Below are 21,707 nucleotides of genomic sequence, written 5' to 3'. Positions count from 1 at the left end.
TACGTTTATTTAAAAACAACCACAAGTAGATTAAGTGTTCATAAACCGCCTAAGTGCCACAAAGTAACAGACTATGCCGTGTTTGACCCCCTTTCGCCTTCAGAACTGCCTTAATTCTTTGTGGCATTGACTCAACAAGGTGCTGGAAACATTCTTTAGAAATGTTGGCCCATATTGATAGGATAGCATCCCCCACACCATTACACCACCACCACCACCAGCAGCCTGCACAGTGGTAACAAGGCATGATGGATCCATGTTCTCATTCTGTTTACGCCAAATTCTGACTCTACCATCTGAATGTCTCAACAGAAATCGAGACTCATTAGACCAGGCAACGTTTTACCAGTCTTCAACTGTCCAATTTTGGTGAGCTCGTGCAAATTGTAGCCTCATTTTCCTATTTTTAGTGGAGATGAGTGGTACCCAGTGGGGTCTTCTGCTGGTGTAGCCCATCCACCTCAAGGTTGTGCGTGTTGTGGTTTCACAAATGCTTTGCAGCATACCTCGGTTGTTGATCTTCTATCAGCTTGAATCAGTCGGCCCATTCTCCTCTGACCTCTAGCATCAACAAGGCATTTTCGCCCACAGGACTGCAGCATACTGGATGTTTTTCCTTTTTCAGACCATTCTTTGTAAACCCTAGAAATGGTTGTGTGTGAAAATCCCAGTAACTGAGCAGATTGTGAAATACTTAGACCAGCCCGTCTGGCACCAACAACCATGCCACGCTCAAAGTTGCTTAGATCATCTTTCTTTCCCATTCTGACATTCAGTTTGGAGTTCAGGAGATTGTCTTGACCTGGACCACACCCCTAAATGCATTGAAGCAGCTGCCATGTGATCGGTTGATTAGATAATTGCATTAACGAGAAATTTAACAGGTCTTCCTAATAATCATTTAGGTGAGTGTATTTATAAACTACTGTAATCATTTTATCGTCATTGCAGTTTTAAAGCTTCGCCACCAGGGAGTACTGCAGGGACGTGCACAGACACTGGCTATTGTTGCCCGGGCAACACCCGTTTGCCCTGATTGGATTAGCTGCCCCTCTGGCGAAAGAGCCTAAATAAACTTTTCTTTCTTTCTTGTGGCTGCATTAATACAATAATATGCCCATCATTACTTTAAGTTAAATTACATTAAATTTCCCTTCTGCCTTCACGTGAGTTTTTAAAGTTATGGAGATTATGACAAATGTCCTGTGAATAGCAACCAAAAAAATCCACTTGAACTTTGAATAAAGTGCAGCTTCAGCTTGTAACATTTGCATCACATCGCGCAGCATTGCCTTATATTAACGTAAAATGCTACGTTATCAACCAAAGCTAATGACATAACGTATGTTGCAGCAGCAGGCTAACGTAGCTACGTTACGTCCGTTACATTAGTGTGCGTTCTGTAGAGAAGAGAGAGGCTCAGGGATAGGATGGTTTGGGCTCTTGAATCATGCTAGGTTTTACGTTGTTTACAGTCAACATGTTACATGAGTTTTCAACCAACAATCAGATGTGACGTTAGTGAAAGTCGCCTTACTTTGTTATGAGATGATAAATGAATGTCCCAATTGGTTAATGTAATAAACTTTGCATGAAAAAAAATGTATAGCCTATTGTTAGTTTTGTGTGCTTAAAGCAACACCAAAGCACTTTTCCTCTTTGGTCCCCCTAAAGGTTGGAAGTGGAATTGTCCATTACCGCCGTCATATGTCTCATTCGAACTACAGATCCGCTACCCGATCTGGCAAACTTGCATAGTGTGGTTATATCCGGTAGAGGGCCGCAAAGTGAATGCAGAAGTTACGAGTTGATGAACCACTGAAACGATTTTGGAAACATTATTTTAAGTTACAAAAGAAGCTTTGGTGCTTCAGTATGCCTTCACAACAAAGACGACTAAAGAAGAAAGAGAAAGAGCTCAAAGCAGCTAAAAGGTCTTAAATTTAAAATTGAAACTGTCAGCAGAAGCATTTGATAATGCCAAACAATCATCCTACATTATTCATTTAATGTGAAGTAGGCCTATTTTATCACCTTTTCTTTAAGTTGGAGTAGGCTAATAACTCATTAAAAACAAATGTTTCATTAATAATAAATACAACTATTCTGACAAGCCAGACCCACATCCAGATGTTGGGTCTGGGAAATCACCATTAGCAGGGCTCAATCTGAGGGGCGGGATAAATGATTGTCTGTCAAATTCCCTCTGCACGCAATAGGATAGTGCTACAACCAAGCAGAGCAACGAAGAAGGCAGCGGAGCTAGTTGATAGATAAAACTTTTGCCGTATCCGGTCGGCAAAACTCCGAACACATCTTCTGTTTTTAAGAATGACTTCAGTCCCGTTCTTTGTTCTTTTCTCAAAGAAAAGCTTAACTCCAAGTCTTCCAGAGTTGCGGCCAAAGCCGATCGAAAGACCGCTGTTCGCCAGCAGCAGCAGTCATAAGCCCGCCCACCGACTCTATACACGATGTGATTGGCCTGACCAGAGTTTGGTTTTTCCAGCACGCAAGCCAACAGAGAGTTGCTAGACTGACCCTGGCTGCAAATTACATTTGCTGCCGCTAGGGGACGTCCAGAGTTCTAGGCTAAAATACAACAATACTAACCTAATAAATGAATAATTGTTGACAAATTTTTGTATTTACACATCATGTTTTAAAGTTAAACGTACATACATAAACCACCCTCCAGCACCACCGGACAGGCCTTCACTTGGAACTCACAAGGGAAAAGAAACCATAGGATGATGCAGGAACAGCTGGGGAAGGTTTGTGGAGGCAGAACCCAAGGAAACAACATCGTCCTGGAAGGAAGCAGAGAAGACCGCCCAACAACAAACCAGCTGGAGAAAGTTCCTGAATGACCTATGCTCTCGAAACAATGTCAAATGGGTTAAATGAATACATGTGGCACAGTAAATCCTTAAGCTTAACTGTCTCTGTGGATGGCTACCTTAGTACCCATAGGCCACTAAGCCTATCATCGATGTAAATTATTTGTATTTTTTTTTTTTCACAAATAGGCCAATTTATCTTTCCTAATTATATTCTGGACTCATTTTATGAATATTTGTTAGACAAGTAAATAAATCTTTCAAAACATTATCAAACAATTATTTGGTTGTCCCCCTGCAGAACCCCCTCGGAGTTAAAGATCTCTGTTTTAAATCTAATATCCTATATTAAGCTGCAAAGATGAATCAAATAGTTGTCAACAGCTGGCCTGCAGTTCCGCTCTACTACAAACCTGATATACGCAACCAGACTTGATTTGCCACACAGCCAGGCCAGCCCCATCTTAGCAGTGAATGTTAGAGGGAAGCAGCCAGCGAGCCAGACTCCCAAGTGAGTCCTGAAACTATACTGGTATGTGGACACAGTATAAATCCAAACTGTCTGCTCAACAGCAGATAAAGCAGAATCCCGGACGTTAGATTTTTTTGTCTGGTCCCTTTAGTATCCTCGAGTGTAAAGAGGCTAAGGAAGTCAATTAACATAACCCTGCCTCGTGCACGCATCATATGATTCCTACGCACTCAAACGCTCAAACATAGTGCATGCATACTGTGTGTGTGTGTGTGTGTGTGTGTGTGTGTGTGTGTGTGTGTGTGTGTGTGTGTGTGTTAGAGGCTGACAATTTTTCGGGACTCCCGCGGGTCACGTTATTCCCAGGGGAGTCCCGCGGTACGGGAGTCAATTTCACTGTTGGTAACGTGATAGAGACGGAATAGAGCATAGAAATCACTGGGAGTGGGCAGGAGTGGGCAGGAGCGTGACGGAGCCGGAGATTAAATTAAAAAATTATGCTGCAATGTGGTGAGTGCGCCCAAAGATTGCACGTGATCGGGATATGACGGGAGTATTTTTGTGGGCTCGGGATGGGATGGGAGCGACAATTGATTCCCGTGTCACCCTCTAGTGTGTGTGTGTGTGTGTGTGTGTGTGTGTGTGTGTGTGTGTGTGTGTGCATAATACACTCAATCAACATCAAAGGCCAAGTGCAGATTGTATTCTTTTTACTTCCAGAGTGCAAGGTTAAAGGTCAAGCTAATGGGTTATGGTGTTCCTTGATTTCATGTTGGAGAATATTGAGACAGACAAACAGTTCATAGACAGGTTTAGAGCAGTCTGGATTCTCAGGAGCCACCGGAGTCATGCTATATCAGGCTATTACTCAGACACATGTCAGTCATCTGTTAATTACTTACTCTTCTCAGACCGCCTACTTACACCAAATACAAACAAGCCACTTCATGCCAAACGTACCCTACAGACAAATGCTGTTGTGCGAACAGGAAGCCTGCGAACAGTGCAACAGTGTTCACAAAAGTCATTGTGTCATCCACTGGAAGTATTTTCAGCCATTAGTGTATTTTTGGTCCGCACTGTGACGCACACAGAGGGAGAAAGGGCCTTTAGTTTGCTTGACTTTTAAAGTGCTAACCCCCCATCACTTCTCCAAATCATATAAAGCCCCCTGGCATTAGTTTTAAAAAATGTTGCTGTTTTAAATCCAGGCTAGCTAAGATTTTCCCACGCTTAATAGACCCACGGTGTGACCGCAGATCTGATCCGTATGTTTTGGTCATGCTCTGCCCTACGAAATTATTGGTTTTCAAAACCCTTTCAGGTGTCAAAATAAGAAAATCAAAACATAAAACACAAATTTAAAGACTAGGTGCTGGATCCTAAATATGATTAATACTATAAAGGCAAACACTCTAATATGACTTTTTAATATTGCCACACGAACATTCGGGCAATGGAGTACCAAATAATGTGTTCTTATCCTTAAATACTAAACAAAGTGATAATATCGCATCTCCTTTGGCTTTCCGAAGGATTCTGTTAGTCTGTAAAATCCCCCTTCATCACCATTACATTCTGGATGGTCAAAAGATATAATGTCATATTTAACCTTATAGAAACTTAAAATATAGAGCATCAAACAAACAATTGGACTCAAAATGAAAACCCTTCCTTTCTTATTTTGCAAAGATGTTTTATTACCTTCGGAGTAGAAACCATGATGTCTCTTAATTTTACCCAAACTATGCTGAAAGCAGAAAGATTTTGAAAGAAAGAAAAGCCCATTATTAATCCTCAAAATACAATATATTATTGCACATATTTCTCTGCACAAAAGAGAATTTCTTTGCTTTATTAGTCCGCTGAACCCTTTATCCCTTCTCCTGCTGATGTTAATCTCTTCTCAGCCATTTCTTCATAACTCAATCCTATATTTCTATCAAATTAAAGCTGTTAATACACACTCATTCATTCACGGCAGCCACAGAGTTGTCATTCCTCTTCTCAACCCTTTTGCCAAACTCTAGTTGACAGCATGTCTGTAGCAACTCTGATACTCTGCTAAGCCTACATCTAGTTCAGTGGATTTGAACACAACTCGATCAGGAATCTTATTAAAGACCAAGAGAGTCATTTACTTGCAGATGTCTTATGAAAAAAAGAATGTAATCGCCAACGTAATGTAAACCAAAGTAATCTTAGCAAAAAAAGGAGTCCACAGCTGTGGTATTTATCCCTCCAGATACCAGATCCGCAGTAGGAGAGGAGTGTAACGCCAAAACTGCAAATGGATGTTTGGCAAAAACTTTGTTAGGACAGAAAGCTCTTTGTTCAGGGTCAGAAGAAACAATTGCTTTGCGGCTCTCGGTTTGAGTATTGCAGAAAACCAAAAACTCCTTTGTAAATAAATGAGGATTTAGAAGCATTGAGCACAGAAATTAAAGCAAGGGAAGGCGGTGATACAGAATTCACTAACACACTAACAAGTCCAGTGACGTGCAATGAAACTGGGTCATTCTGGTAATACCCCAGTTAGACTCTAGTCAGGTTTTCTGTCTCTTATTCACATTCTTCATTGCCTGCAGTGAAAAGTATTGGTCTGTTTGAAGACTCTTTTTGTCCCATGATGAATTGATTAGGAGTTGTACACAAGTCATGCACAGTGCCTGAGCAGGCTGTCATAGTCTAACCAGACCTAATAGACCGCTGTAAACAAACATTGGCTCCTGAGGGAGTAAAGCTGAGGTTTTGGCTCTGAAACCTCCCACCATATAGTGGGAAATCAATCCCAGACTATATATTATTAACCATGCTTTTTTCAAGGTTTTTGTCGGACAATTTTTTCAACGTTTTTGTCACCTTTTTTCCAAAGCTTTTGACGTTGAGGTTTTTTTTGTTACAATTTTTTTCATGTTTTTGTCACTTTTCTCAATAGACCTCAACATTCCCGCCCACAGCCGACTCCAGATGTAAAAATCCCATTGATTTTCTCCAAGGGGGTAAGCGTCTGTCAACAGCCCGTAGCTCCTATGGCGCCATTTTGATGCTAACAAGCCATCACCCGCTGTTAGCATTCCATTGACTGCCATTCATTTTGACGTCACTTTGACAGAGAATAACTTTACATCTGAAGCGTTTAAAGACTTTATTTGTCTAAAGAAACACGACAATGTATAAAAGGCTCCATTACCTTGTAGCTCACGTTATGGCTCCGTAGGAGACGTTTTTGTAAAAATAGGCTAACGATTGTGTCATAACCACGCGACTTCCTGTCTCATAGTAGAGGAATTACTGTATAGTACAGGAGAAGCTCTCAGGCAGTTTGGACTTACATTAGCTGTTTAGTTTAATTACTAATGTTAACTATCATTTTAGTGATCAATAATTAGCCTGTGCCTATGTTATCTCCTTACATATACCTACGCTCTCCGTCTCTGCTAGATTGGGAATGATTGAGATTTCTTTTGGCACAGCTACCAGAAGACTTCCAACTTTCAGACAGGTTGCTCACGTCACATCTACGTCTTCAAGCTCAGTTGGAGGCTGCTCAGTAACGCTCAGCGCTCACCGGAAAAGTGCTTCTAATATCCTTCACTGGTCTCCGTCCAGAGACACGGGATCTGTTGGTCCATTATATATAGGCTACTGTCTATGATTTTCTCCATAAGGATTTAGAATATTAGTCATAATGTCTAAACCATCCGAGGTAGACTGACCACGAGCTACGTGGTTGTGAAACAAAGGTTTCTGCTCTGGTAGAAGCTAGAAGTCCGTATGAAATCAACCTTGTTTTAAGAAAAACATGTTTTATCCACGTCTCTGATTGGTCCAACTCGCTGATACCATAGAAACGTTTCACCGTACCCGCGAAACCGCGAACGGCTAGAGCGAGCTTCTACCATTTAGTTTAGTCAATACCCTGACAACATTCAGAAAATAACATTGTTGTTTTTACTCCCACAAACAAAGCAAAAATGAACTGAATAAAAACAAACAAACCAAAAAAATAAAAACAACAACAACAACACTAATACAATATATATATATATAAAATATACAAACAATACATGTTACATGATACAAACAAGACCGGAAAGGTGTAGGCTGAAGCCTGGGCTTATTACACTTACCCTTTTTACATAAAATTATATTCTTTCATACAAAAATGAAAGTTACAGAAACTAAGTATACACTATATACCCTAGTACAACACAAGAAGTCCAATACATTTTGTGTACCTTCTGGTATTCACACTTCTGTTTTATATTTGTTAATCACCTTATGTTTAAATCATTTTTTTAATCGGTCGATTGTTTTATTGTATATTTTATTGTTTTTCAACTCAATTTCTAATTCATTCCACAGTTTAACTCCATACACCGAGACACTTCTTTGTTTTACATTTGTTCTGCTGTTTGGTCTTGTAAAAATACAGCATCCCCTCAGTTCATAATGGGATTCTCTTATTTGAAACTCTGGATACAGTCTGGCAACATGCTATTAAATACTTTGTACATTAGAGATGCTATTTTAAGGTCTACAAGTTCACTAAATGTAAGTGCCTGTAAGTTTAGAAATAACTGATTTGTCGATTGACAATAATTTGCCCTATTTATAATTCTGATTGCTCTCTTTTGAAGTAAGAAAATTGGATTTGTAATTGTCTTATATGTTTTCCCCCAAACTTCCACTCCATAAGTTACATATGGAAGCCATATTGATGTTCACTCAGTAAATTATGTTTTTCTATGAAATGATCGAACCTATGGATAAATAGCTTTTCTAATATTTTTGAGAACTGAGGAATAAGAGAAATCGGTCTGTAGTTTGAGAAGATGTGCTTATCTCCATTTTTGTAGATAGGAATGACCTTTGCATTTTTCATTTGATTTGGAAATATGCCTGTTTGTAATGATTGATTAAAGATAGAAGTCAGGGGTTTCACTATACTATGTACAATGTTTTTAACTAAAGCCATGTCAATACAATCAGTGGATTTCTTATTCTTGCACGTATTTACCACTTCAATTAACTCTATTTCCTCAATTCTCCTCAAGAAAATGGTATTTGCATTTATTTTAATAATATTTTCATTTATATCCTCTGTTATTACTGGATCAACAATTTCTTTTGCTAATTTATCACCAACATTCACAAAATAGTCATTGAATTCATTAGCAGTTTCCTTTGTGTCTGTTATTAGTGATTGGTTGTTTTTATTGAAGTATTCTGGGTAATCTGATTTCCCCGTGCCTATTTTTGATTATGTTATTTAGCACCTTCCATGTGCCCCGCATGTCATTTCTGTACTGTACTAATTGTTTATTGAAGTAATCCTTTTTATTTATTCTCAATATACTAGTCAATTTATTTTTGTATTTTTTATATTCATTTTCTGCTTCCTTTGTTCGACATTGTAGAAACTGCTTCTACAAAACATTTTTCTGTTTTACAAGCATTTTCCTAGCCCCCTAGTAATCCAAGGTTTGTCTTCATATTTATTTATCTGTAGTGGTTGTAAAGGGCAATTTTTGTCATACAGAGTGGAAAATATAGACATGAATTCATCATAGGCTTTATTTGGGTCATGATTTAAATAGACCTCTGTCCAGCTTTGCTGCCTTAACCCCTCCTTAAGGGCCTCGATGGCGTCAGGTGTTTTTTTTCGGAATCAACTTAGCAATTTTGGAATTTCTCTGTACATTTTCCTTTGAGAAATTTTGCAAAGTTGAAAACACAGGAAGATGATCACTTATATCATTGATAAGCAATCCACTTAGTACTCTATTTCCAATTTCATTGGTAAAGATGTTATCAATTAAGGTTGCGCTGTCAGTTGTTATTCTAGTTGGCCTTAAGATTGTAGGTATTAGACCTGTACTATACATTGTGTCGATAACATCTCTCTTTTAATTTGAACAAATCTACATTAAAGTCACCACATACGAAGATCATCTCATTATTATGTCTGTTATCATACATGTGAACCATCTTCTCATTAAAGGTAACTAGACAAGATCCAGGTGTTCAATAGATGCAGCTTATTAATATATTCTTTGTTTTCTCCACCTCTATTTCTATAGTAACACATTCCATGATATTTTCCATTTTTGTTGACATTTCCCTTACTTTTTTACACTTAAGTTTGTTGTTCACAAATAGTGCAACACCACCTCCGTTTTTGTATTCTCTATTGATTGAAAATAACTCATAGCCCTGTACATCCGCTTCTTTCTCAGTTGTAAGCCAAGTCTCTGATACTGCAATTACACTAAACATTGAAAATTGTTTCAAATAGTCTTTCATTTTAAAAAAGTTGCTATACAGGCTTCTACTGTTAAAGTGTATAATTGACAGTGTACCATCTATTATTATTTTGCTTTTAAATTGTTCATCTGTGTAATACTCACAGGTGCGGTTGATGTTATTGTAGAAATATTTATCAGGCTCAATATTGTTCTCCATTTAATACAGTTTATGATCTGGTTGATGGTTAGGTGATCCAATTTCACCAAAGTAGTCACCTTCCATGCCGTTAAATGGAAAGGAATAATCCTTATCAAGTCTCATCATTGTCTCCATTCAGTAAAATCAATTTCCATGTCTTAGACCTCGTAGTAGAGATCCATTCACAAGGTCTGATGACATTAATGAATCTTCCATGTAGCAGATTGTATGTTCTGTGTCCATTAGTGTCATTGTCTATATGGATCCAGGTCTTTCATATCCCTTACCATGACCACTTTCACGATTTCCGTTGAAGTCTCTGATAGTTTCTGTACACGGTGTTGTACCTTTTGCCTTTTTTGCCGTTTTCAAAATGTTTTTTTGCGCCGAATCAAATGTGTTATGCTCACTATTCATCTTGTAGCTGGTTGGCTTGGTTCCAGACTTAAAACTCTTTATATCAGCAATTTTCAAAACGTCAGTGAAACAATTGAATGGGGAAAAACACTTCCGGAGACAGAGCCGAAAAAAAGTGGGCGGTCACTGTTGAGCTCAATACGTGCAGACATGTCCCGGGACCTCCCTAGATAGTTGGAGATCTCAACCGCTCCTATCTTGAACCCAAAGTTACACCCTTGCCAACAAGCCATTTAAATGAACTATCTGCTGATTCAGCATTGTCCAAAGAAACCACTTTCAACATGTCAAAACAGCCTTGTTTTAAGCCATATGGCCATGCTTCTGTTTATGTCCGTCACTTTTGTGTTCATTGCTGACAGGATTTATGGTGTCTGGAACCAAAACTATTTTCCATTTGTTTTACATGTGGGGCGTCTGAAGCCCTTTTCCTGAAAGCATCATGGCAAAACGTGACAGTGCGGTGAACTAAAATTACATTAAAAACAGAATCATCATTCATGTATTTCCACAATAAAGTAGGAAGAAAAAGAAAGTGAAAAAAACTATATATATATATATATATATAGGAAAACTTGACATAAACTGAACAGGACAGCAGTGCTGCTCAGTATAGGTACTAAAGTGACAATCACATAGTCATTGTCAACTGGTTATTTCTATTTTTATTGGTGGAATAAGCAATTTCGGTGACGGTTGCTGCACTTACCTTACAATGAACATCACATATGATGACTCTGTTAAAGTACTCAATTCGGTCAGAGGGATAGTTTCACATTGTCAGACCTTCCTCCACAGCGCTGCGGAGGAAGGTCTGGCTAGTCCACCCAGCATTCTGGGATGGGAGAAAAACGTTCTCTGGTTTATTGGCATTTCTTTAAAACAATCCCAAGCGTCTTCGGCGGCGCTAAGCGTCAGACGGAGCCACAGTGCCTCTGCTTGTTTTGGTGGAACATGTGCACGTAGGCAGGCGAGCTCTGGAATTAAAATGGCTGTTAAATGTGGGTTGAGAATTTTACAAAACAAAAGAGATAAATATAATTTTATTGTTGGTTCTAGCTCGGAGGATGTTTTTCCAATCGACCGGAGTTTAGAACGGCAACACAAAGAAAGCGGAAGGTGAGGGACATCCGGCTGAACCTCCGGCGTCGATGTAGACTAGCCAAACTCTAAGTTAGTGGTGGGAATGGATGCTGGGGCGAAGGATTGGTTTATGTAATTGGTTGAGTAGTGATTAGCTTAATATAGAATAGGGGTAGGACTAGATAAGCTTCTTCCTACTCTCTTTTTGGGCAATAATTGTTCATTTATGTTGTACATACCGATAGTGCTGTTTTTATTTTATTTTTTGACATATAATCGAAGCTTGGAAAACAGATGAAAAAAAACTTGTGTTGATCCTCTAGCTCACCCAGAGCATTCGCCCCATGTTGGCTGAGTCCAGCAGCGGCGCAGGGTTCAAATCTGACCTGCTGCCCTTAGCTGCGTGTCATCCCCCATCTCTCTCCCCCTTTCATGTCTATCCACATTCAAATAAAGGGAAAAGCCAATGTTGGGTTTGTATGCTACACTCTGTGTAAATATCATAAAGCTTTATGTTTGGATTGAAGTAAAAGGATGAAAAGCCATTATAGCAGTAGTTTTTGTTTTTTTACATACAGGCTAGGGAGTCTTCAAAAGATTTAAATAATAGTTATGTTGGTAATCCTGTTTTTGTTTTGTTTTTTGGAGTAACAGGTTGAAATCCTACATGCTTAGTAGGATGTACAGGAAATGTTAACCCTGCAGGCCTAAAGCAGTGGGTCATTTTAAAAAGCTCCTAGGTATTTATGACTGTGTGGGTGGGTGAGGGGTCAGAAAGAAAGGAAAAACAGAAAGCAGAAAAGCAAGTTCTCAGCTAACAAATCTGGACAGGTTGGTGTTGACCCATCTGAAGGACATCACAGGCCCCACCCTGGACCCCCTACCGTTAGCCTACTGGGGAAACAGGTCAGTGGATGATGCAGTCAACATGGGACTGCACTACATCCTGCACAACCCAGTCTCATGGCAGTTCGTGAAATGGTCACGTTATTTAATCTATTGATTCGTGTACACGGGCATGTTTTTCTTTTTTTTTCATGGTGGCCAGTGCGAAAATGTAAACTAATTCATTTATTTCAATGCATATGTCATGATCACAGCACGACTACGGTAGCGAGTAGTATGAAATGCCGAAAATCTCCGTAAGGAGGTTGGTTGGGGTGGTGGATGGGTCAAACAACACAGGACTTTCACCCAGGAGACCGGGGATCGTGACTCGTGTGTGGCGTTTTGTTTCCCCGTTCTTCTTTTCCTAAACCCAACCTCCGCCGTCCCATTGTTGTTGTCGCGTGTCCCCCAGAGACCGCGGATCGTGTCCCGGGGTGTGATGTTTGCTTTCCCCGTTCATCTTTCCCAAACCCAACCTCCGTATAGATGGTTCCCATTTCGTGCTGGCCACTATAAAGCGGAAAGGGGAGGGACCAGGGACATCGACCGGCAGCTGATTGGACGAACGCGTCACGTGGTCTGGCTTCTCCCGGATTTCACAACCGAGCATAATGGCGGCACGTTCAGAATACGATCTCGTATTTTACGAAGATAGTTCACCAAAACGTGTTTCTGAAAACATTTTAAGAGAGAAATAGGCTGTGCAGTTGCTGAATCAGTTTTTTTGATTGACAAAGGTCAGTTTAAAAGATTTTCGTCAGATTCTGAGAGGCGGCGAGCTGAGCCGACCGCTCGTCATTTCCGATATGTGTTTTAACGTAAGTGTTCCTTTTGGGACAGTACTAACCATCGAAAGTGGGCACTACGGCAGTAAGTGGTCAGTGCACATTAGCAGTGTACTGACGGAAGTATGCGGAATGAGACATAGTAAGTTTAGATGCAGTGTTGTGTACAATAGTAGTAATACTTCCTCACAACAACTTTTTGATCTTCACTGTTTAGAATGCAAGTGTCCTGCCTCAGGTCAGGGGACAGAGGATGGCAAAGAGCAACAACTTGGCCCTGGTTTACCCTCATGGACGAGGCATTAGGGCAGTCTGCAGTCTCGCCCCCTGCCTTATTGCCTCGATCCAAGGGGACAAACCAGGGCCAAGCACTGCACAAGAGATAGATGAAGGGAGAGACGAGGATGAGAAAGAGGAGGAGGAGCAAGTGAGAGACAGCAGCAAAGAGAGAGCAGGGCACAGAGGAGAGAAGAGGAGAAGGGAGAGAGAGGATCCATTCTTTCAGCTCCTCGAGGACATTAAATATCAGAGGGAGGCAGATGAGAGGAGGGAAGCAGAGGCCAGAGAGGTAAAAATAAAAATAAAATAAATTAAATTTAACTGGTTTTGTCTTTGCCCCTTTTTTAATTATTTAATATAAACTGTCTATGTCTATTCTTTAAAACCCTTATTGTTCTTTAGACTGCAATAGAAAAAACGTAGTAACTAACAAATAACTAGCGTGTGAAGCCTAGAACAATGTATTGAACAATATCTTCACCCTTATTTACAACGTTTTTGTGGTTAGGTATTCCAAGCTCTACAAAAACATTCATTTCATCTTGGTTACAAAACAATTAGTTATTTAAATATATATTGACAACTATATACATGAAGCAGCAAATTCTTTCAAACATAACATTCTTATATCTACAACTATATACAATAACTTAAACATTTACAACTATATACAACAAGAAGCGGCCATCAGCCACAGCTGCTGCTGCTTCAAGACTGCAGACAGAAGGAGAAAGTTTAGGTTAGTCCAGTGGTAATCCAGTCTATCCTGTAAGATGATAATTGTTCTATTCTAATACAGTTGCAGTATATTTAATATTGTATCATGAAGGTAAATAAAATGTACTTAATGTACTAGTGATGTACTTTATTATGGTCTTAACTGACACCACTGTGTATGGGTGTTTACCAATGGTGTTGTTAAATGACTTTTCATATGTTGGTTACAGCGTTACAGTACTTTAAGGATAACTGGTAGCTGGTAACTTTGAGGTATGTTATTTGTCTTAAAGGGATATTTCACCGTTGGAAAGATGAATATATCTTTAAATTGGGTCACTTATGTAGTAGAAATGTGAAAAAAGTTTAGAAATTGGTGGCTTATAGGCCGAGAAAAGCCAGAAAATGTTGTGTTTTTGGCTCATGTGGATGAAAGACACCAAATCCCGGGATGCACTTGCTTCACTGCATTAGAGTCCACTCCCTCGACACGCCACCGTTTACAGACAGACAGACAGTGAGATGGTCAACTCAATTCACCTGTGTTTTATTGTCATTTCAACCATATACACAAAACAACGTTTCACCGTGGCTCAAGTGGTGTTACACATTTAAAATATATAAAAATGACATTATATAAAAATGACATACGAAACAGGCTACATTTAGTGCACACACATATGCTCCGTAAAGTTCAGCTAACGCATACTAGCATTAGCGCTTGGTGGGCTGTAAACACTGAGTATAAACACAGCCGTAAATTTCTGTGGAATGTAGAATGGTCGGCATTTAACGGTCACAAACTCCACCAGCAGTCAGCAGTTAGTTGGATACAAGCACCAGTCCGTGTTAACACAGCACACCTCCATGAGTCTTACCCAGCGACACCGCAGGCTGAGGTGCTGGTCTCCGTAGCAGGCGAAGCTCGCGTAGTGTGTCGATTATTCCGTCTGTAATAAAGTGTCCTGCATATTCTCCGATCTGTACCAATGTATCCCGGTGGTACACGTGTGCGGTAGTTTGAATGCACACAATTGTTGTAAAAGTTTTCTGCTGAAAAGACAGAGACTGTTTAGCGAAGCTTCAAGATGGCTGACACTCGTTTTGCTTCGGCAAGCTTCGGGTAAAGACGACAGTCCAACCCCCTATGGGCGGGTTGAAAACATGCGGAAGTAGTTCCTACTTCTGGCTGTAGTTCCTACTTCTGGCTGTAGTCCATTGCCTCTTGGCAAAAACAATCTTCCGATGACGCAAAAATCGTCGTTTTCCGTCATTGGAAGATTTTTTCCAGACCCACAATACAGAGATCTCTCGTCTCAGGGGGGGACATGCTTTTAATTATTCACCTGGGAAAAATAGTCATGGTCAAGAGGTGTCTCATGCAGTGCAGACACCTCGTTTGTGAGCGCGGCCAAGCAGCTCCACTCCAGCTCTCCCCACCATCACACTCAATGGGTGGCTGGTTGTCCTCCTCCTCCATAGCCTCTTCCAGCTCATCCCCAACACCAACACAAATGTTGTGTATGATAACACACGCCGTCACCAACTGTGCACAAGGCAGAGCAAGACTTTTGTTGAGATATGAAAATACATTAACACAGAAAAAAGTGTGACTTTAGCAGTTGTTAAGCATTAACTGTTGTTTTGAGTAGGATATTAAGATTTGATTAAGAAATTCATATATTCATTGCAATATTCAGAAATATTGCAACGATTTATTACCTTAGGGACAACAGTGGATGTACTTCAAGTGCTTCTAAAAAGATGCACCTGAAGCGGGTTTTCATCATTCCAAAGGCACGCTCAATGATTGTGTGACCTCTGGAATGATGATAATTAAACCGTTGCTCTGCCATGCCTCTTACTGGCCTCTGATATGGTGTGATAAGGGCCAGGGGTTCCTGTAGACATGGGTAGCCACCATCAGTTAGGAGAAAATACCCAGGTGGAGGGTAAGTCCCCCTAGTGTAGATGGGGCTGTTCTTTAGGATGCGGTCATCATGCACACTTCCTGGGTAACCCACAAAGCTGTCAATAAAGCGACCCTGATGGTCACAGACTGCCTGGAGTACCACGGACAGCAAGAGCTTCCTATTGTTGTAGTCGTGACCATCAAGGCCGTCGGGACATTTAATTTGGATGTGGCAACCATCTACTGCCCCTGCTGATGAGCCAAATGGGCAAAACCATCCCCGACCACCTGGAGCTCCTCCTGTGTGTGGGGGAAGCGGACAAATTGGGGGAGCACAGCCACCACCTCATCCACCGTCCTGTGGACAACTCTGTCGACTGTTGGAAGGACCAGTCCTACCAAGGAAGGATCCTTGACTTTGAGAAACAGCTACTGTGTCTGCTGTGGAATCCTTCAGGTGTTTGCGCTCCACAATCAAGACCTGAAGTGGACGTCCAACATCGACACCATCAGGAAAAAGGCCCAGCGGATGATGTACTTCCTGGGCCAGCTCAGGAAGTTCTCTGGAAGTCAATCACAGTGTGGTTTGGATCGGCCACTGAAGAGCGATGTAACAGTTTCGAGGCTTCGTACCACTTTTTCTTTTAAAATTCAACTCCTTTTATACCTTCCCCTCGTTAACCCTTGCGTCTACTATGCCCTCTTCTGCTGTACAGTAACACCAGTTATTGTCAGCGGAGCAGATGTTTTGGCCTATGTTAAAAGGAGTTATTTCAGATACTTCCCTGTCTTTTTATTTTTTAGAGAGACACACACGCCCGTATTAAAGGGCCCTCGCCCGGGTCAGGGAACCCGGAGGCGAGGCAAGAGGCTTTGATCTTCCAAAAAAACACCAAAAATGTATAAGAGTTTTTGGTTCCCTAACTCAGTCCTGAGTTCAGGTATTTTTATTTTATTTGAAGCATAAAGTCTAAAAAGCAAACAAGCTAAACTGAAATAAAATGAAAAAATGAAAATAAACAAATTCACTAAGTCCCTAACAGAGCAAATTCAATGAATGCTGATATATGGAAGTCCTTCAAGTACAAAATGCCCCAAAAAACCCTCGCTGTCAGCGAGTTACCTCTATTTATACATACATTGACCAGTTCACTCCCCGCGTCTCAGCAGGGGTTGTCTCACCACTTCATGTGGCCTTATACGGTAATATCTTTTAATGCAAATGCAGGTTATAAGACACGTGCAGGAAGGCTTTACATGTGACATGGTATATATCTTATACATTACAGCCGTTCACGTTACACAAGAACAGAACAGGAACTCAGCGCTCCACCCATGAACTCTACACGACCTTTCCCCTGCTGCCTCACACTCCATCAGGCAGTCACAAAGTAATCCACACAATTTTCTAAATATGTTTCCAAGCAAATATAATAACATTAGCAGCATCGTTTTCAGCATGAATACATTTCTAAAGCAGTAATGCAGATTTAAACATTTGACTTTTTTATACACAGTCTATCTCCCTTCCCTCATAGAGGCAGTTACATACATACAGGACATGCAGTTGGGAGTCAACAGCCGACTTCCTCTCGCACCGCCCTACACAAACTATCAGTTCTCATCACTTTATCTCTGCAGCACACTATCTGTCCTGTTATAAATGCAATATAGATTAATATGTTTTCAAGCATTCATACAGATATATATATTGCTAGCTGTTTTTGAGTTAATACATTCTATGCAGTAATATAGCTGTTAGCTGTTTTGGGATTTTCAACTGAACGTTCGTTCAACACCACCAAACAGGACAGGAAAAGACTGCAATGGACAGTTAGGACTGCAGAAACTATCATTTGTGCCAACTTGTCCTCCAACCAGGTACTTATACTGTACTCCTCCAGTGTCATGAAACAGACAGGAAGCATCACTACAGACTAATCACACCCTGGACACCAGACGCCAAAACAATCAGACACAAGAACAGTTTCTTCCCACAGGCTGTCACTATGATGAAAACTTAACACCAAGCCATAGTGTCAGGATCAATACCTGTGCAATAACAATATCAATACACCTTTTAAACATACAAACCTATACATGTACATAGTAGTGAAATATTTACCATTCAGCTTTGTTGTTCTTGTTTTTAGCCATATGTCTATTTCTGTGTATGTACTTCGACACAAAGCCAAAGTCAAATCCCCTGTATGCGTTCACACTTAGTTGGCTGTTAAAGCTGATTCTGATTCTGTTTCTGAAGGAGATACCAACAGGGCTTAATGTTGTTTACTTTCTTCTTCAAGTGGCCATTGTGTTCGCTTCCACCCATCACATGACACCTGGTCACAGACTACTCATAAGGGTTGTCATCAATCCTCCACTTCCATCAACACAAAGACATACACACACACACACACACACACACACACACACACACACACACGCAATTACACGCTCACATGCACACAATGGGCCGCTTGTTATCCCCAACAAGTGTACAGGAAGCCTCCCCTCCTGAGTCGAGTTGACTGAAGAGAGCCCAAATCATGATGTCCCCATTGTCCCTCATGGGCCTCTTGCAAACCCCTATCAATACAGGCCATTGATACAGCGCTAATTTCTCTAATTAAATGACAACATCACCTCTCATCCCACTTCCAATATCTATCCAGTCGACACTGAAACAGAGGATGTGGTCATACTCAATCAGTCACTTTCGCTGCACTTATATCTGCGTAATTCTGTATATTTAGTGAGAGCCGTTTTAACAGAGCTTGTACTATAGAAACACATAATGAGACATCTGGTCTGGCGCTCACTTTTCACATTTCTAGATGGGTTTGTTTCCCAGTTAAATACTATTTTCCCTAAACAATTCGATTTAGAATAAACTCATCTCGGTTTCCAGGTTTTTTAGAGTTCAGATGCAGGTTCGTACAAAGTAAGGTAATATTAGATTTGCTGAAGTTGAGTATTTGTCAAAGACGTGGAGACACTGAGTCTGAAGGTTGGATTACCGCTTACTCTCAGTTTCAGTATTTCCCGTTAATATACGGCGTTCTAAACAATTAAACATACCTATTTAGTGCATAGAATACTAAGCTATTAAAATAATTTTTGGCATGATTTTATAAATCATGTTTTAATGTAAAACACACATGTGGCACAGTGAATCCTTAGGATGAACTGTATCTGTGAATCTTAGTGACTACCTAGCCAGTTAGCCTGTCTACAGAGGAGTTGATTTAAAAATTGTGAAGCGGATTTATATTTGCTAATAATATTGCGAATTATATGTTAGATTCATATTAAGGTATTTTAATTTTCTTGGGAACTTTAAAAAAAATAACGACAATTTGGTGGCCCCCCTGCAGTAATTCTGAGGATCTCTGCTCTACATAAAAAAAATATACGCAGGAAATTATGTGCAACGTATATACAAATAAAAATGTAACCTACTTAAATAGTGTAATATAAACATGTTTGTGCAAGTTTCGCTATAGTGCAGTATGATGTGTGAGGTATTGAGAGTGTTATCTCAGCGGTTGAACAGTTTTGTGTTTTTTAACCCTAACCCTAGTAATGATACTTTTCAGAACCCCGTTACATTTATATAGCCATGGAAAGATGCGTACACAGACACGCTGTCTCTTAGCCATGCTGTCTCTTAGCCATGCTGTCTCTTAGCCATGCTGTCTCTTAGCCATGCTGTCTCTCCACCACAACTGGGGTCTTTTTTCTTTGCTATTTTTCTCAGTGTTATTTATCAACTAATTCTGGTTACCAGTGGACATCCAGATTATAGCCAGCGTCAACGTCTATTCTCAACCAGTTCTGTCTGTTAGTGGACGTCTAGATTATGGCCTGACTGGACATCATTTCTCAGTGTCATTTATCAACTGTTTCTGGCTGTCAATGGACGTTCAGATCATGGCCTGGACGGACGGACGTGATATCAACCTGTTTTGTATCGCTTGCTCAGTGGGATGGGCAGTGCGAGGCTCCGCCATTATACAATAACGAGCAGCAACGTGTCACGACATTATTGCAGTGCAATAAACACAGTATAACATTATTATGAGGTAAAACAAACAACAAACATGCACGCACACAATTCTAGGTACTTAGAAATAAGTACAGCAACACTATCTTAATTTAGTTTAGTATAAACTGCGCAGTCTTTCAACGCCAGCTCTCTCTTCCAAACTTTCCAGAAACTGAATCTTCTCAGTTGTCTTCTTCAGCGAGCAGCAGAGCGCAGGGCCGCTACTGATTGGTTGATTCTCAAGCAGCCAGTTTTACCTGCCTGAAGAGGTCGTCCTTCGTCACAGATATGCTTACATTTTGTTCAACCACATTATCCCTTACACTAGAGACAGTGAGGGGTGTAATTAATGTCGCACAAATAACATTCTTTGGCTCATGAGGACCACAGAAAAACATTTTCTAAATACATTTAAAAACCCTGTTGAAATATGGCAAAGGAAGCCCCAACTCAAATTTTACGCCTTCTTCTCCTCCTCTTTCTTCCCTGATGATGGTACTCGCTGTTTTCAGATACCTCCAGTCAGTGGAGCCGAGGAAAGAGAAATGTAAAGCAGATGTCCAGCTGGGTTTGTAAGCACAGCCAAAACCCCACCACAGCATCCATGTTGACAGTGTGAACATAACTTCTGACGGGATGTTGTACTGGCAGCCAAGGTTAGAGATCTCATGACAGACAGTTTTTCTTTTCTATTGGCTTTGTTGATCTAAAATCACATCAGGTTGCTTTGAGACTGATATGACCAAAACGCTTCAATCATAGCAGACATTTCACTAGCTCGGAGCCTGAACCCTCCGGTGTTCAAAATCTGTTGCAAATAGGGATGTCCTGCTGTCAAACCAGGAATTATTGCGCTGCCTTTGAGTGAATGGAAAATCATGTAAAGTTCCTACTTTCCTCATTTCCTTTCCTTTCCTTCCTCTAACCTAATTGTTTGTATAAAAGAATCAGTCACTGTAAAATGTCTTTGACGCAGATGAACGACGTATACTTATCTAACCGAAAGATAACTGGCAGCTTTGTGTCCCCATTTATGCTGTCTGCCAGCCAGTAATGGGACACATGAGACGGACGGTGAGCCCCTCAGTTGCATAAACGGCACGGAGATTTGCATGCGTACACAGCAACAGCAGACAAACAGAAAAATACTTAACATTCCTCAGGGATGGTCACACACACACATTTACACACAGCAGGGTGACCTTTCAACTGGAGGACAGAGGACTTCAATCTTTGTTTTTTTTCAGCATGTGCTGAAAATGTCCATGAGCAAGACATCTGCTCTGACCTGGAGGGGGCATAGGTTAAAAAAAAGTTTAAAAAAAAACAAAAAAACAAAGTGTTTCCCACATACAAGCTTTTTAAAAGAAAATTCCAGTATTTTTCATCCTGGGTCCTTTTTCTCGTAATTGCAGCCACTCTGACTAAAGTCGCATTTAGACTTGGCACGAGGGATTTTCGGGAGTCCAGCTGTTAGTGTTTAGCGTCAGATTTGTAAATAACGTTTGATGCAACATTGTCTTGACTTCCATTATACATTGTATTGTAACCATGGTTTTGAGTTTTCCCAAATATACTGAAGAAACAGAAGACAGGAGGCAATATGTGTTTTCTTCTTCTTTCTCTAAATGAGCATTACAGTTACTTTTACTATGATTGGGCTACCTTGGTGGAGATGGATTTGCTAAATGTGTGTTACTAAAAAGGAAAGACAGTAATAATACTGAGTCTTTATTTCTTCAACTTCCTTAACTGTCAACAATCTCCACTGGCATGAGAAACTTGTACTGTAGGAGAAAACACCATCAGCCAATCCCAG

The sequence above is a fragment of the Sander vitreus genome, chromosome 10, assembly GCF_031162955.1.
Source record: "Sander vitreus isolate 19-12246 chromosome 10, sanVit1, whole genome shotgun sequence".
In the NCBI taxonomy this organism is placed as follows: domain Eukaryota; kingdom Metazoa; phylum Chordata; class Actinopteri; order Perciformes; family Percidae; genus Sander; species Sander vitreus.
Note: the sequence above shows the minus strand (reverse complement) of the source record.